General features: G+C 50.4%; 1 protein-coding gene across 2 annotated transcripts in view; it reads left to right on the top strand.

The window, feature by feature from the left end:
* The first annotated feature begins 8770 nt into the window (after positions 1 to 8770).
* Cyrib (CYFIP related Rac1 interactor B) overlaps positions 8771 to 15722 on the top strand; it is a 160441-nt gene continuing 153489 nt past the window's right edge. The window contains exon 1 of one of the 2 annotated variants that reach the window (XM_045143401.1): positions 8771 to 8805. The gene's annotated coding sequence lies outside the window, so the exon portion shown is untranslated. The remainder of the gene's footprint in view (positions 8806 to 15722) is intronic. The other variant, XM_045143395.1, reaches the window with a different exon arrangement.

The raw sequence follows: 15722 nt of genomic DNA on the forward strand, positions 1-15722 counted from the left end.
CCCAGTATGCATGAGGCCCCATGATCCAGTCACCCAACAACAGTGTCAGTACCTGAGGGCCAAACCTTCCGGAGAAACTTCTTGTGCAAACTGTAACATAAGCCAGTTTTTCAAGGCTGCCCCAGTGCACTGAGCCTCTTTGGTTCACGTTCCCCATGGATCTTCCCCCGCCGCCCCCTGCCCCGAGGTAGAGTTTCACTCTAGTCCAGGCTGACCTGGAATCCAGTCTGTATTTTCAGGGTGGCCTCGAACTCATGGCGATCCTCCTACCTCTGCCTCCTGAGTGCTGGGATTAAAGGCGTGCCCCACCACACTCATAAGGGATCCATTTTCTGAAAAACTTCACTGACAATACAGCCACAGCAGTGACAATAATAACACAACCATTTGTTAAGCATACCCCAGGTGAAACTTTACCTACGCCATCACACACAGTCCCCACAACTTTTTCTAGCAGAAGGTCTTATGGTCAGCCCATTGCAAAAGAAGAAAGCTGAAACTGAAGCTCAGTTCTCTTGCTAATAAAGTCAAGTGAAGATTTCAATCCAGGGCTAAGCATTGTGCTCCGTGTCTGAGGCCTGTAATCACAGCACTTAGGAGATGGAGACAGGAGGATCAGGAAATTCATGATCATCCTCTGAGCTACATAGTGAGTTCAAGGCCAGTATGAGGTACATTGTAGCAGACAGGTTCAGGTTCGCTGAGATAAACTTCCAGACCAGGCAGTTATGGAGGAAGGGATTTATTGAAGCTTACAGATCCGGAGAAGTTCCATAATGGCAGAAGAAGTTGGCCTGCCTTCACAGGCCCAAACAGAGAGAGAGAGAGACAAGTATAAGCCTAAAAGCCAAAAGCCACACAGCACAGCACACTTCAAGAACTCCAGCTAGGCACACTTTGCATATCTTTAGATTGAAATCGGAAACCCACCACCACACCTTAAGATCACCCAGTGGCATTCCTCCAGCAGGTGACTACAGATGCAAACTACAAACAAATAACTGGATATATTGGGGGCCACCTATTCTATTCAAACCTCCACATACATGAAACCTTGTCTCAAAAAAAAATTTTTTTTTAGTTCAGATCAATTAATTCAACCCTAGGTGTGGGAGTGGTATTATACATTTGTTTCAGAAACCCAAATTGCTACGTAAAATACGCAAACTGCACTAATCAGTACAAATTGCTTTCAGTTTCTTTTTAATATTTCTTTAAGTAAGGGGGGGGGGGAGAGAGCTGTGCCAGGGCCTTCTGTTGCTGCAAACACAAATTTCAGTTGTGTGCACCACTTTGCAAGCAGGTGCCTTTAGCCACGCAGCAATCTTTGTAGCCCTGCTTCCAGGTTCAGTTGTAAGAGGATGCTTGATAGAAAGTGTCAGCTCCAAGTAATTCTCACATCCAGTTGCCAGGATTCCCATTTGCCTCGTTTCCGTAGCCCAGGTGGGCGTAGTAAACTTCCGTAATTCAGTGAAATTCACATACGGCACAATATCATCACCAGGATCTGATTCCAAACGATTCTTGTCTCCCCAAAAGGAAATCATAGTATCCACTAAGCAATTACCTTCTCATTTTGCACCCCACTTTCCAGCAGGCCCTGGGAGCTCTCACTGAGATGCTTCTGTTTGTTTATGAGACAAGACCTGACCAGGGCTCAGGATCCTCCGCAGTTCTGGGAGCTGCATCACCTCTTGAAAGCTCTGGTTTTGTGTGTCAGTGAGGACCGCTGTTTCAATTTCAGCTGTCTGTCATGGCCAGGTCATTCCACCTCACTGAGGGGGTTCCCCTTCCCTGCGTGAGGCTCAGGCTGAGCCATCTGTTGGTGTCCTCTCCCACCTTGCTGCATCCCGGGACAGCTCAGACTAGGACACAGTCTCCCCATCTCCAGGATCAGAACGGCCAGGGGCTGCAGCCTGACCAACCCTAAGTCTGCTTTGGTCACCGCCAGGAAGTGGAATCTGGTTAATGGCAAAAATGCCAGCCAGCAGGACAAGAGTCCCTGAGCCACCTGATGTCTGCCTCCTACACAGTGGCCAGGACTCACTTCTGCACTACTCAGAAGAGAAATGAAATTCAGATGTGTTGTTGAAGAGCTGTTGCATATCTGAAGGAAATTGCTGTTTTGTTTTTTTTTTTTTTTGCTTGAAAGATGCTCTGAGACCCATTTATAACACCGCAATAAAAACATGGCTTTACACTTTGTAAGCCATTAAAATTTTATTATCTCATGTAGTTCTTGCAACCAGCAGACAGCCTTATCATTCCCATTTTATAGACGGGGAGATGAAAGGAATCGAGGGTGACATGACTGGCTCAGGGCTGCAGAGACGGAAGTGGACAGTGCTTCTTACAGGACGCGGGAATCACCTTCTCTTGTCCAGGCTGCTACCCCAGGTCACCGTAGAAAGGCCATAGCTTCCCTCAAAGCATTACTCTCAGCTCCGCAATTTGCTTGAAACTGTCAAAAGTATCAGGACCTAACTGAATGAGCCAAGACCCTCCACTCAGCCTCACTGGTCCGGTGAATGGAGATGTCCCTGTCCAAAGACTGGACATGGCTGGACCGCATCCTGGCCACTGTTGATTTCAGTGGAATGAAGGCTCAGCACCACCTGGCTCCTTCCCACACCCACACCTTCGCCTACTCCTCCCTGCTTTCTGCCCACACTGCAACTTGCCCTCAAATCTTGAGTCTGTAGATTTTGAGCGTCCTAGAAAACTCCATATGCCCATCTCAACAATACTGAAGTGTAGTAAGAACAGCAGTGATAGTGATGCCTTTTCTAGATTAAACACTCACGCTATTTCATGAACCCCTTACACAACCTAGTGAGGTCATTATTGTCCATTCCATTCCACTGATGGGCAAAGTGAGGCTCCCAGCGAGCAATCTTTGGGCTTTGAAGCTTGACAACTTGGGCGCACGTCCAGCCCACCAGTACTAGTCAGCGTAACTTCGACCAGAAGCCACCCGTCTCCCACCGTCCCTCCCCTTGCGTGTCACCGTGGGCAGGCTGCGTCAACGGCGGTAGAGAGAATAAAATGAGTGATTACGGCCCATTTTACAAGTGGCTCAGCTCTCCCTGATGCAAGCTTGTGTCCTGCCTCTCAAGTTCATAACTGAGGCCACTCGCCACTGCAAAGTGACATCAGCTTGCTTCCTCTAGGGCCAAAGCTCTGGCAGGCTTAGAGACTGGCCCAGGGCCACATGAGGGGTCGTGGGGAGGGGGAATGTGAACTCACGTCCTTGGCTCCAGGAAATTCTTTTCTTCTCTAGGTCTAATTGTGTCCTGAAACTTCTGGGCTGGGGTGGGCTTGATCTCCTCTGCCCCCGGAAGGAGCCTCTGTCCCCAGCGGACGGCACCCCTTCCATGCTCTGTCTCTACACATACTGTCACGGGACACGCGGCTCTGCTACAGTTATTCACATGGCGCCCGCAGGACCGGGGCCTTTCAGAACGCCCTCCCCTTCTCAGTGGGCCCAGCTCCTACCACTGGACCAAGTGAAGGGAAACCTCAAGACACTGTTGCTAAAGGAAAGACTGGCTATAGACAAGGTAAACCAAGACCCCATATTATTTGGCCATGCCCCAACACTCTCAAGATCGCCAGTAGAGGAGAATGAAAAGTAAATAAAGATTTGAACGTAAATCCCCTTTGATGGCATAGTAGAAGTGAGGGAAAGAGATTTCAGAGAGCATTGAGAATAGCTCTGAGAAACCTGGTTGAGGTTCACGATAACCCTGCACTGGACTTGAGGGCCGAGGAGCAAGGAAGGACCAGGAAGATGGTCACTACTTGGGCCCTGTGTGCGGACAAAATTCACACTCAAATGCCTTCATCACCATCCTAGACATGGGGAAAGATGGTATCTCCCACAACACCAGAAATTGGAATCCCTGTTTGGAAGAAACTGGAATTGTCATTGTATGGAAATGTGGCTTTTAAAAATTTTAGATTTTTATTAGTTAATTTCTAAACATAAATTGTAGTAGGTCCCCATTTCCCTGCCAGCCCTCCTCCACAGGGTTACTGGTGCTCATTGTGGGGTTATTAGGGCCTCTGTCCCTGGGGGGAGCTGTGTCTCAGGGTGTTTCTACCCACTTTGTGGCCTTAGACTCTTCCCGCCTCCTCTCCTGCGACAGTCCCTGAGGCTCGGCACGTGCGGTATCGGTTATTGTTGATTTTTCTGCAGCCTCTGTATTTCTGTTACGGTTCACAGCGTTTGTTGCTATTTTCCTGGGTGTGGGTTTCAGGCCGGTATTGGGAGCAATACTGGTGTTGCTGTTTCCTCTGCAATTCCCTGGACCCTGGTACATGTGGTAGTGGTGGCACATCTCACTGACAGCATTTGGCTGTCTTTTCTTGTATTGACGGATCTTGGATCTCCCCAGTATTCTCTGCCAGCCGTAAGATGAAACAGATTCTGTGACCAAGGGTGAGAGCAGCTTTGGTTAAAGGCGATATGCCTAAGATGTGCCCACTCGACCTGTACAGGGAACGCTGAGGCTTCTCTCTGGGTAGTGTAATTTTCCTGACCATGGGGTGCTGAGTTAGTTCTCAGTACCAGTAACGACTTCTCTCTACTGAGCGGACCTCATGTCCAACCCATTGGTCACGCACAGAGGCTGTGAGCCGCTCTTATACAAGCGCGTAGTTCCTTTCTGGGTGGTGGACTGCGTGCCTTGCAGCGTCTTCTGCTTAGTGGAGCTGTTGGTGACCATAGTCAGCCAGTAGCTCCCATCGCACTTTCCAGCACCATGAGAGTTTTCCGGGCAGGAGCAGTCTCTCCTCTCAGTTTCTATGTTGTTTCTCGGTGTTCTGAGATGGCGGCCTGTGGTGTCTGAAGCAATAGGGTCTTACTTTCAGCTTTGATAACCAAGTGCTTGGCAAAGGTCTTCACTGCTTTTGGGAATCACATGGATCACCTTGGCCAACTGCTCACTGTGGGGATTAACTCAGATCTGGCCCTGGGATCCACAAGCCAGAGCCCTTGGTTTAAGGATTAAGGTTTCTCCACCTTCTACTGGGCATTTTGGTCTGGTCCTTCCACCTCACTTAAATGGGGCTCTATCTCATACACTGGTTTCCAGGAGAAAGTCTGCTATTGCTGTCTGCTTTAGAGTCTTTGGTTTGGCATACTTCCCTTCCCTACCCTCCCACCCAGTACTCTTAACCTCTGCTGCTTTGTCTGCTATCCTCTCCGCTCTTCCCCTCGGGGCACAAAAATTCTCAATAAAACTTACACACCACATTCAAGATCATATCAACAGCATCATACACCTTGATCAAGTAGGCTTCATCCCAGGGACACAGGGATGGTTCACCATACAGAAGTCAATAAGCATAATACACTTAAACACCAGAACCACAGAAATCTATGATTTCAAAAGATACGGAGAAGACCTTCGACAAAATCCAGCACCACTTCATGATCAGAACACTGGGGAGACTGGGGGTGGAAGGACCACATCTCAGCATAATAAAGGCTGTACATAAAGCACCCAAGGCCCAAATCATACCAAATAGGAAAAAACTCAGAGTCCCCATTTAGATCAGGAGTAAGAAAGGGGTGCCCACTCTTCCCACTGCTCTTTAGTGTAGTGCTGGAAGTCCTAGCCCAAGCAATAAGACAAGAGAAAGAAAGGAAAGGGATACAAATCGGAAAGAAGTCAAATTTAGCCCTATTTGCAGATGACATGTTTTACAAATAAGTGACCCAAAAGACCCCACAGTCCTTCGGAGATACATGCCCAACCCTGCTTATCACTGCTCTAGTCACTAGGGCTGGAATCGGAACCCACCCAGATGCCCATCAACTGATGGATAGATTATGACAATGTGGTACATGGACCCAATGGAATTCAACTCAGCAGTAAGGAAAAATGAAGTAATGACCTGTTCAGGAAAATGGATCGTCTTGGAAAACATCCTGAGCGACTAAGAAAAGACAAGGGTCTCATGTTTTCTCTCATGTGTCCCCTGAACTGGACCAGTGGAAGAGGAGCATAAAAGGGGGTAAGCATTAGGACTATGGGTGTGTAACTAGAATGAGACCAAAATACAGGTTTTTTGTTTAATTAATTAATTTTTTTGTGGCAGAGTTTCACTCTAGCACCGGTTGACCAGGAATTCACGATGTAGTCCCAGGATTTGTCCTTCCAAGTGCTGGGGTTAAAGGTGGGCGTCACCATGCCCTGGGAAATAGAGCTTTTTTTTTTTTTTTAAACTGTTCTCTATATATTTTAAAATGAAATTCCAAATCTGTCCCCAAACATACCTTAGGATTAAACCCTAAAATCCACCCACAGTAACACCTCCTCCAAACAGGTGGCTGGAGATTTAAGTTACAAACTTTATTTTCTCAATTTTTATTAACATTTTCCATGATTATAAAACGTATCCCATGGTAATACCCACCTTCCCCCCCAATTTCCCCTTTGAAACTCCACTTTCCATCATATCCCCTCCCCATCTCAATCAGTCTCTCTTTTATTTTGATGTTATGGTCTTTTCCTCCTCTTATGATGATCTTGTATAGGTAGTGTCAGGCACTTTGAGGTCAAAATGTAGCTTTTTATCTGGGTATTTCTGCCCCAAATGCCAAGTCCACGAAAGGCCACGTAGAGAAAGGCCCATCTCACCGGACCCTGTTTGTCCGGTCACTGCTTGCACCGCTGCATCCTTCTCGTGTTCCTATCTTGTCTTGGTTCCGGCTGGGGGGGGGGGCGTGGGCTGGGCGCAGAACAGCCCTGGCACGTAGTAGGCCCTCAGGAAGCATCCGGCTTGGCCACGAGCTTGGATCTTGCAAGGGGCTGCCATCATGCCCTACGTCCAGGTGAGTGGGGGGAAGAGGGCGCAGGGACGAGACCCTGGCTGTCTTGCAGGCTGTGACCGCGGGGGACCATCCTTGCGCCTCCCAGGACTGCAGCTTCCTTCTCCCCACCGCGAGGGCGACGAGCCAGTCCCTGCCCCACTCCCACCCCCGGGGGAGCCCAGGCTGGCCCGCTGTGACTCGCCCAAGGTCACCCAGCCCCGGGGGGGATGGGGAGGGGTCCCCGAGGGCAGCCGGGGCTCGGGAGGGCCCGGGGCGGAGGGTTCGGGGTGGGGGCCGGCGCGGGGCGGTCCCGGGGCGCGGCGCGCTGACGCGGGGCCCCGGCGATGCGGCGGGGGGCCGGGGCGCAGGGGGAGGCGCGTCGCCAGCGTCGTCCTTTTGTGCGGCGCCGGCGGCGGGCGGCTGGGCTTCGGGAAGGTGAACGGCGCCTCCTCTTCCTCCTCGCCGCGCCGCTTCCTTTTATAGTTATCTCTCGCCCGGCCGCCCTCGCTGCCAGCGCCGGGGGCCGCCCGCGAACCTGTGGCGGTGACGTGAGCCCCGCCGACCCGGAAACAACGGCGGCGGTGGCGGCGGCGGCGGCGGCGGCCCCGGAGGCTCGTGCGCTCCCCTCGCCCGCGCGCGCGCCCAGGTACGAGCGGCGATCCGCCCGCCCCGCGCGCCCGGCCTGGGGTCGCGGTGCCCCGGGGGAGCGGGCGCGGGCGCGGGGACGACCCCTCGGGCGGGCTGGGGGTGACGGAGCCCGCGGCCGGGTCGCCAACCCGGGTCCACCCTGCTGCGGGGAGGGAGGGCGCGCCGGGGTGCCCGGGCGCAGCGCGCTGCGGCGTGCGTCCTCCCCGAGGCTGCTGGGGGGCCACTTGGGCGGAGGTGGGCTGTCTCCCGGCACACCCCGTCCTGCAGGGCAGGTGAGGACGCAGGGTCGGATCCCGGGGCCCCGTGTTACCCTCTGGCTAACTTCATTTAGGGCTTTGGAAGGCCAGGAGAGCCGAATTGAGGAACTGAGGGGTGAGCAGACTCTCCATGGGTCCCCCACACTTCCTCCTGCCCCACACCCCCTCCCCGCCTGTGTTTGAAGACCTCTTCCTCTTTATCTCTTCACCATCCTTTCGTGGTCGTTATTGTTGTTATTTTTAAGTGGAAGTTCGGTGTTAAAGGGTGGATGCGCACAGCCTGCAGAGCTGGGGCTGTGTGCAGACGCTGTGGGTCTGGAAGGAACCTGTGTCCTTTGGACATGTGTCTTGTGTTGGGGGTGGGTAGAAAGAGGAACCAGGACTTCCCTTGTCCTCCGTCCCTTCCCCCAAACCACTGTGTGTGTGTGTGTGTGTGTGGGGGGGTGTCTTTGCATTTCACCCTGCTGCTAGAAATGAAAGGTGGGGGAGGGGGAACAGGGGAGTCACGTACATTTGCATCCGTGTTTAGTAACTGTCTGTCACATCAGCTTTGTGACCTTGGACAAGTCGTCCGCCTTCCAGGAGTCTTGGTTCCTGTCTCTAAAATGGGATGCTTCGAGTTAATGGCCTAGAGAAAGCGAGAATGGCTTTCGTGGCTCGGAGGAGCAGTGTGAGAAGTGTCAGTGTCCCTTACCATTCTGCCAGCATCCCCCAGGACAAGTGCCAGAAGGCGAGGAAGCACCCTTGGTTGTGAGTAGGTAGAAAGGAGCCAGCATGGTTCCCCGTCTCGGCTTCCTTGCCCTGTCACAACCATCTCCCCAGAGGCATGTTTTGCCACCTTCCTGAAACCCAGCCCCTCGGGAGGAGGGTTATCTTGGGGGAAATCCTGAGTCCTTGTGAAAAGGAGCTTTAGCTCTGGGCTTTGAGCGGCTTGGCTCTTGGAGGGTTCTGGTTGGCTAATACAGAGGAAGATTCTTGATTGCCATGGGCAGATGACAGCTCAGGCGCTGCCAGGGCTGCCAGCTGGGATGATTTCCCAGGCCCGGGGCTTCCTGTAACTGCGGAGGAGGCTGGTAAGAGGTGCGTTTGCTCCTGTGGTGAGCGAGGCATGCAAAACTGCTCAGCTGGCTGGGTTTTTCTTTCTGGGAGGCACTTTGTAATGTGCGTGCTGTAGACCATGGCTCACTGTGTGTGTGTGTGTGTGTGTGTACAGAGGTTAGAGAGGCATACTTACTTGGAAATGGCTTTTGGATGAAGGCCTAGGATGTGTCTCTCCACTATGGAAAAATTTCCAGAAATGTGTTTTTTGACAGCCATCCCTTGTCCTTTCTCTGCTCCCGGACGTTTCTCTGCACCTCTCTTCAGCCAGGTAGGGGCTTTCACCCCCATCTCCAGGGCAGATGAGTCCAAGGCCTACAGTTCATTTTTTTTTTTTAATTATTTGCAAGGAAAGAGAATTAGGAATGAATGGGTGCGTCGGAGCTTCCTACCACTGCAAACGAACTCCAGATGCATGTGCCACCCTGTGTATCTGGCTTTATGTGGGTACTGGAGAATCAAACCATGACTGACCCAGGCCAGCAGGCTTTGCGAGCAAGTATCTTTAACTACTGAGCCATCTCCCCAGCCCAATTTTGTTGTTTTAACACTGGTCTGATGCTTTCTATGTAGCTAGGCTGGCCTTGAAATCATGGCCAGTCCTCTTGTCTCTGCCTCCTGAGGGCTAGGCTTATGGGCATGCAACACTATACCCCGTTTGCTCCTGTTCATTGTTAAGAGGCGAAGCAGGTACCTCTGTGCAGTAACAAGCTGCTGGCTGTAATTTGAGAGAGTGTGTGTATATCCTCTTCTTACTTATTTCCTGCAGGGCCACAGGTACCCAGATGATAGAGAGTGTTTCTGTCTTACACAGACTTGGCAGAGAGGCCAGAACTTGCCCAAGACCCCTCAGCCAGTGAGAGTCAGATGCATGGTCATTACCCAACTCTGTGAGCTACAAAACTAGCCTGGGTTCTTGTAGGCCCTGCTGCGTTTTGGAATGCCTTTGTGTCTCCTGGCACCCAGAAGGTCACCTGGCTCCCATGGGAACACAGTTTCACGTGTCTTGACAGAATGAATAGAAGAGTGATGGTTTCCACTTGGCTCTGTATGAGGTGCATTCTGTCTGCACTCTGGCCTGGAAGTGACCTTGACATTGTCCTCTGGTGGTTCCTCCAAAGTGGAGATGTGGAGTCTTGTTCCTGGCGGCTCCTGAATCAGGATCTAGAGGCAGATGCACAGGAGGGACTCCCAGGAAACACCAGTGCCAGGAGCTTGTGGCCTCACACTCAGCATTGCTGTCCTCTCAGAGAGACCACCATTCATGTGGCTCTGGTGGTTTGGGACTTGGCTGTCCTTAGCAAAACCATCAGAGGTTGTGCTGTGTAAGGGAAAACACAGATTTAAATTGATGCATATGGGCTGGCGAGATGGCTTAGCGGTTTAGATGCTTGCCTGCTAAGCCTAAGGACCCAGCGTCTAGTTCCCAGAACCCATGTAAACCAGATGCATACAGTGGCACATGTGTCTGGAGTTCATTTGCGGTAACTAGAGGCCCTGGCATGCCCATTCTCTCCCACACACGCACACAAATAAATAAAAATAAAATATTTAAAAAATATTGGTTGGGCTGGAGAGATGGCTTAGTGGTTAAACGCTTGCCTGTGAAGCCTAAGGACCCCAGTTCGAGGCTCGATTCCCCAGGACCCACGTTCGCCAGATGCACAAGGGGGCGTATGTGTCTGAAGTTCATTTGCAGTGGCTGGAGGCCCTGGCGCGCCCATTCTCTCTCTCTCTTTCTCTGTCACTTTCAAATAAATAAATAAATAAACAAACAAACAAAACAGATTAAAAAAATGGTGCCCTTCGGCATGGAGCTGGCTTGGCAGGCCAGCCCAGCTGGCAACAGGCCACCACCAGTCTCAGATGCCCAGTGAAGCCACTGATGGTGAGGGGAGGGCTGTGGAGAGCTGCTTCCAGTTTTGTCTCTATCAATAAAGTGGCCTTTTCAGAAGAAAAAAAAAAAAATGGTGCCCTTGAATTGGATATGGTGGTGCATGTCTGTAATACCGACAGGGAGGCCGGGTTAGGGTTGTTGCTTTGAGGCCAGCCTGGTCTTGTGAGAACCTGTCCAGAATGAGTGAACATGGCCTTAATGATGACAACCACCACCATGCACTTCATTTTGTGTCAGCCAGACAGCCTCAGGTCACAATCACTTCTGAACTCTTTCCGGTCTACAAACAATCCTACCTGTGCCGCTTGCATGGGGTTCCCAAGTAAGAGGGGATCCGCAGTCACACTCATTTCCTTCTTGTTGCTCACCAAGTTTCTGGACCCGTAGAGCCTTCGTGTTCTCATCTGTAAAATGGGTGACTAGCTCTGTCATGCACTCATCACAGCTGGGTGCACTGAGCCTGAACACAGTCTCAGTGTCCTCCCTCAGGACAATCGTAAAGGCAGTTTCCTCTTCCATCAGCATGCACATATCTCTCTGGCAGGAACATTTATCTGTTTTTTTTTTTTTTTTTTTGAGGTAGGGTCTCACTCTAGCTCAGGCTGACCTGTAATTCACTATGTAGTCTCAGGGTGGCCTTGAACTCATGGCGATCCTCCTGCCTCATTTGTCTGTTTTAACTGCACTGGAACTTCTAAGGAGAGGGTGGGGGAGGTGAAGCCTGGTTGGAGGCAGTACCCCTTCCATAAGGGAAGTATTTGATGAAGGCAGCTAAAGACAGTTCAGTCTTATTCATCTGTATCTCAGGGAAGAGGGTCTCTTACTCCTCTCTGTGTCTGTCTGTCTGTCTTCCATTTGCTGGGGACACTCGTTCTTTACCTTCTGTTACCCTTGCATCTGCTCCTCCCTGTTTTCAGCTCAGACTAGACTTCCCCAGCTTCCGAAGTGGGCCAAGTTCAAGTTGCTTCTGTAGAACTTTGGACTTGAGTCTTTGGTGGTCTTTCACTGAAAGAAAAGTAGATGATTTTGAAGTCTGCCATGTAGAAAGTAAAGAAAAAATTGTTTTTACTCCCATTCCTTTCTATGCTAGAGTTAGTGAGACTCGGGCTGCCCAGGGTCACATCTGGGCTTTACGGCTGATTGGCTGTGTGACATTGGGCAAGGTCCTTCCACTCTCTGCACTGTTTTCATCTGTCAAATGGGGGAGTACTGAAGACCATGTGGAGGGGTGTTGGGGTCAACTCAGAGATCGCTGGCAAGCCTCGCAATAGAAGGCATTGATTGCACAAGTAGGAGCTTAGCAAATGTTTGTGGTTTCTCCTCCATTCGGTTCTTCCCATCTCAACCCCAGTTTCACCCCCCCCCCCATCCTTCCTGCCTAGCTTCAGTCCTCCTGGGGAAGCATTCCCTGGCTGTCAGGCTTTGCGTAGTCCAAGTACGCTGTTGTAAGCCAGTAGTTGAGTGGCTCTTGTACGGGTTTCCACTGAATGGAAGATGATCCCGTCAGAGCTTGTCGGGAAGACTCAGTGGGGGGAGTCGTGGAGTTTACATTCTGTCCCATTGATTTTTTTTTCTCTCCTTGTCGAAGGTTTACTAGCCGCCATCTGCTCCTTGAACATCGTGTTCATAAATACATAAATAATGGAAGTTGACGAGGAGGCTTGCTGAAAGAAATGTGGCTGAGAGTGATTTTTATAAATATTGAAGATAATCTGAAACCATTAAAGGAATTGCAGGGCTTATAAAAAAAAGAAAAGAAAAACCCTGAAAATGTGTTTTGGAAAGGGTCCCTTTCCTGCCAAGTTGGAGACATGGCAAGAGTAAAAACTCAGGGAAGTGCATTTTCAGTGTGGATGCAGGATTTGGGAGGGCGTCAGCGGGCAGCCAGGCGCTCACGGGGTGAGGATAGCTAGATCCCAGGGACGAGGACCAGCCTCAGCTATCAAAACTGCCACTTTTTGAGAGCTGCCTGGGCTTCCAAAGACTTTGGAGGGCCTTGAAGTAACATGCCCTGGGGCCTGCCTGGAAGACTTTGAGAGGCCTTGAAGTAACAGGCCCTGGGCCTGCACATTTTGGGTCTATGACAGGTTCTAGGTCAATCTCTCTTTTATTTTTTATTTTTTTGTACTTTGGGGGTACAGTCTCACTGTAGCCTAGGCTGACCTGGAGTTCATCATGTAGTCTCAGGGTGGCCTTGAAGTCCTGAGTGATGGAATTAAGCACTACCTTGTGCATCTGGCTTTACATGGGTCCTGGGGAATCGAACCTGGGTCCTTTGGCTTTGCAGGCAAGCACCTTAACAACTAAACCATCTCCCTAGCCTATAACTAAATTATTTTTTTTCATGTTTATTTTTATTTATTTATTTGAGAGATACAGAAAGAGGCACATAGAGAGAGAATAGATGTGCCAGGGCCTCTAGCCACTCCAAACGAACTCCAGACACATAGGTCTTGGGGAATCAAACCTGGGTCTTTTGGCTTTGCAGGCAACCACCTTAACCACTAAGCCATCTCTTCAGCCCTTAATTATTTTTAAAATAAAAATATTTTAATTAATTTATTTGAGAGAGAGAGAGACAGAGAGAGAGAGAGAGAGAGAGAGAATGTGTATGGGTACACCAGGGCCTCTTGCTGCTGCATGTGAAATCCAGATGCATGAACCATTGTGCGTCTGGCTTTACGTGAGTACTGGGGAATTCAGTCTGGGATGGCAAACTTTGCAAGTAAGTGCTTTTAACCACTGAGCCTTCTCCCCAGTCCTGTTTTTAAATTAAAAAAAAAAACCAACATATATATATATTGGCCATGGTGGCTCATGTCTTTCATCATGGTACTCAGGAGGGAGAGATAGGAGGGTCGTTAAGGCCAGCCTGGGCTAGAGTGAGACCCTACCTCAACCTCCACCCTCCAAGAACATATTCTGTGTGTGTATGTGTGTGTGTGTGTGCACGCGCACACACACCCTTCATTTGGGACCTGGAAGACAAGATGTCTGAGGATGCAGATTGCACTGTGTCCCTGTAGGGTTCCGAAGCAGCATATAGGTAGAGGAAGAGGCAGAAGTGCCCCAAAACACATATCCTAAAACGATGAGGCCCCAGGGCTAGAGAGATGGCTTAGTGGTTAAGGCATTTGCCTGCAAAGTCAAAGGACCTCCGTTCAATTCCCCAGGACCCACGTAAGCCAGACGCACAAGGTGGCACATGCAACTGGAGTTCATTTGCAGCAGCTGGAGGCCCTGGTGCACCCATTCTCTCTCTGCCTTTTTCTCTCTCTCTCAAATAAATAAAAATAAAGGTTTAGGGCTGGAGGGATGGCTTAGCAGTTAAGGCATTTGCCTGCAAAGCCAAAGGACCCAGGTTCGATTCCCCAGGACCCACATTAGACAGATGCACAATGGAGCGCACACATCTGGAGTTCGTTTGCAGTGGCTAGAGGACTTGGCGTGCCCGTTCTATCTCCCTCTCCCTCTTTCTCTGTCAAATAAATAAATTACTTAAGTAAAAAAAAATGAGGAGGCCTGGGGTAGACGTCGGCATGCATGCAGGATGCAGCCTGATGGGGAAGGGAGACCTGCGCTCTTCTGCTACCTGTCAGGAGGTGCCTCCTACGCCCAGGATGGCCGAGCAGCGGGAGGACAATAGGGAGGGAAGAAGAGAAAGATGGAGAGTTGTAATCAGATAGTTCCCCTCAAGGGGTTGGATTGTGACTGGAAGGCCTGAGCAAGGCCTTCATGCCCAGAGTCCCAACCTTAAACGTCCTGAATTCTCACTTAAACCGATAAGGCAGCGGGAAGCCAGATGCTCAAGAGACAGGATCAGGGCTGGCAACCAGGCCTTCTGTCTGCGAACCTGGCTTTTCCCAGCGCACCGCCCCTCTCCCCTGCCCCAGCACTTGCCTGTGTGTACCTCAAGATGACTGTGGCTTGTGATTTAGTGACAAGCAGGTGCTGAGGACGCAGGTTCTTCTCCAGCTCCAAATGTACCTGACCTAGGGCTGGAGAGATGGCTCAGCAGTTAAGGCGCTTGCCTGTGGTGCCTAACCACCAGAGTTCGATTCCCCAGTACCCACGTAAAACCAGATGCCCAAAGAGGCGCATGCACCTGGAGTCCATTTACAGTGGCCGGAGGCCCTTGTGTGCCTTTCGTTATGTCTCTCTCCTATCTCTCTCTGCCTGCAAAGAAATAAGTAAATTAATTAATTAATTAAAAACAACAACAACGAACAAATGTATCTGCCCTACATGGTGGTGACATGAACATACTCTATTTCAGAGGCCACTGGCCTCTTCTGGCAGGAGCAGCATTTGGTAAGGACAGGGAGAGAGGGTGTGGGGACGGCCAGGGCTGACGGCTGTGGCGGGAGAAAAGCATCTGTCTTTGCTCGTCTCCAAGGAGTCTTCTCTTACTGGGCCTGTCTTGCCACTTTGAACTCTGGAATTTTTCCTTTTGTTTTTGCATCTCTAACTGCTGAGATAGCTTTATGTGTGTGTTTGTGAGCATGTTTCTATGTACGTTGGTGCACATGTATTCGGGGGCCAGAGGTCAGTGTTCCACGTCTTTCTTCTCTGTCGCTCTCCCCTTATTTTTTTTGAATCATATTTATTCATTTATTTTGAGAGAGAAATAAAGGCAGATAGAGAGAATGGCATGCTAGGGCTTCCAGCCACTGTAAATGAAGTCCAGATGCACGCGCCCCCTTGTGCATCTGGCTTATGATAACCTGGGTCCTTGGTCTTCGCAGGCAAATGCCTTAACCACCAAGCCATATTCCAGGCCCTTCCCTTATTTTTTAAAAATATTTATTTTCAAACAGAGAAAGAGAAGGAGAGAGAGAATGGGCACATCACAGTCTTTTGCTGCTGCAAACGAACCCCAGATGCATACGCCACTTTGTGCATCTGGCTTTATGTAGGAACTGGGGAATCGAACCTGGGTCATTAGGCATGGCAAGCAAGCACTTTAACACTGAGCAATCTCCCCAGCCTCCTTTCCTTATTT

The sequence above is a fragment of the Jaculus jaculus genome, chromosome 2 (assembly GCF_020740685.1).
Source record: "Jaculus jaculus isolate mJacJac1 chromosome 2, mJacJac1.mat.Y.cur, whole genome shotgun sequence".
In the NCBI taxonomy this organism is placed as follows: Eukaryota; Metazoa; Chordata; class Mammalia; order Rodentia; family Dipodidae; genus Jaculus; species Jaculus jaculus.